At 38.9% G+C, this 2,350-nt stretch overlaps 1 pseudogene; it reads right to left on the bottom strand.

The window, feature by feature from the left end:
• Positions 1 to 257: 257 nt before the first annotated feature.
• The window catches only part of LOC103204710, a 45,107-nt pseudogene continuing 43,014 nt past the window's right edge, over positions 258 to 2,350 (bottom strand).

Below are 2,350 nucleotides of genomic sequence, written 5' to 3'. Positions count from 1 at the left end.
ATTAGAGTTTGGTTTATGATTTTCTTTTTCTTTTTAATGAGTATACCATAGGAAGAAATTATTTACTGTGACAAAGAAGATATGTTAAAAGCCAAGTGAATTACTATAATTGAATATATTTAGTTTATTGACATTTTTCTTAAAACAAAGAGATTTGGGAGTAGATAGGTTGAAGTCTGACTTTCTGGCTACTCTGCTACTAACTAGAATCAAATTTTTAGAATTCCTAAATCTTGTAGCTTTTGTCTGCTTAAGCTTTAGAGAGCTTTTCTTTTGGCCACTAGATTTTTCAGGAAAAATTTACCTGCTGTATATGAAGAATGTACCAGAAGGCCACTTTCAGTATAATGAAAGCTAAGTTTATTTCTGATTTTTCCTCAGTATTTGAATTTTTCAGAAGTAATGTATTCTTTTTTTTTAAATTTTTATTGTGATCCAAGTGAAAGTTTACAGAACAAATTCACTTTCCATACAGCAGGTAACATACACTTTGTCTTATGACATTGATGCCATTTTCCCACAGTGCAACAGCTTCCATCCCATTTCCTCCCCATAGTTACCTTTTCCCTGTGTCCTTCCCACCCATGTCCCCTGTGCTGCTCCCTGTGCATACACAACCCTTCTATTCTCCCACGATTGATCTCTCCAAGGAGTGTATCTGCCTAATGTAAAAGTTCAGCTCATATGCCTGACTTTTGTTTGGCTAGAAGCCACAGGAGTGGGTTCAATTCCAGACCTGAAGGGCAGCTAGAGACCATAGTTTCAGTGGTTCCATCAGGTTCTATCAGACCAGAAAACCTGCCTACCCCCTTTTTTATGATTTTAAGTTTTTTTCCATATTATTTTCCCACTTTATCCAGGATCTCCTACACAGATCCCCTTCTGAGTGGTTGACAGTGGTAGCTGGGCACCGTCTAGTTCTTCTGGTCTCATAGTTGAACAGACTGAAGATCATATGGTGTACTACTAGTCCCTTTGACTAATTGTTTCCATGTGCATTTGGTTTTCTTCATTCTTCTTTGCTCTGGATATGGAGAGACACTTCGTTGCATCTAGATGCCTGCTTGCAAGCTTTTAAGATCCCAGTTGCTACTCACCAAAGTAGTATATGGAACAATGTTTTTGTGTAGTATGTCATGCCAATTGAGGTTGCTGTCCCCTGCAACCATAGTCCTGAGCACACAGGTCCAACTGCTAACTCCTTCTGGGTAGGTGGCTGTGGCTACAACCTTGTCCTTTGCCAGCTCTACTATATACCTTGGAATTCTTACAGAGCACACAAATATACTTGTAGAAACATTGTCTGACAGCTCCATACATGGTCTTGGGCACACTCAGCCCTGCATAGACATACCTAATAGTTCAGCCTGTCCACCCATCTATCCACCTGTATATCAATGTTTCCTTCACTGACAGCTCAGTACTGTGTGTGCAAAAGGATTCATCTGTATTGTCTGCACCTCCAATGCACCACTCTATGTCTTCCTCTTCCTTAATGCCACTTTGTTGATCACTCACACTTGGTACACTGCCCTTCTCTTCACCCAAATCAATACTTGTCTCTATCTTTCTAACAGTGTTCCCTCCCCTCCCCTCACACACCTGGTAACCAACAAAGAAAATTTCCCTCTGCATATAAAACTTTCCTTAACTTTTTACAATAATGGACTAATAAAATATTTGTCCCTCTGTGACTGATTTATTTCACTCAGCATAATGTCCTCCAAGTTCATCCATGTTATGCGGTGTTTTGCAGATTCTATGTTATTCTTTAGAGTTGCTAGTATTCCATTGTGTGTATGTATCATTGTTTGGTTACTTGTTCTTCTGTTGATGGGCACCTAGGTTGTTTTCATCTTTTGGCTATTGTAAATAGTGCTATAATGAACATGGGTGTGCTTGTATCTGTTTTTGTCCTGGCTCTCACTTCATTAGGATATATACCTAGGAATGGAATGGCTGGGTCAAATGGTATTTGTAATTCCAACTTTTAAAGGAATCACCATACTGCTTTCCACAGTAGTTGTATCATTTGACAGTCCCACCAGCAGTGTATGAGAGTTCCAATCTCTCCTCATCCTTGCCAGCATTTGTTATTTTCTGTTTTGTTGAACTTTGCTGGTACTGGTGGGGAAAGATGGTCTCTCATTGTTGTTTTGATTTGCATCTCTCTAATGGTTAATGATCATGAGCTTTTCTTCATATGTTTGTAGGCCACCTGAATATCCTCTTTGGTGAAATGTCTATTCATGTCTTCTGCCTATTTTTTAATTGGATTGTTTGTCTTTTTGTTGTTGAGGTGTTGGAGTTTTCTATAAATTCTAGAGATAAGTCCCTCATCAGATATGTC

Source organism: Orycteropus afer, unplaced genomic scaffold, assembly GCF_000298275.1.
Source record: "Orycteropus afer afer isolate SDZICR_OR568_19922 unplaced genomic scaffold, OryAfe1.0 scaffold00256, whole genome shotgun sequence".
NCBI lineage: Eukaryota > Metazoa > Chordata > Mammalia > Tubulidentata > Orycteropodidae > Orycteropus > Orycteropus afer.
The sequence above is the reverse complement of the archived record's forward strand: the minus strand, read 5'-3'. Positions and strand labels throughout refer to the sequence as shown.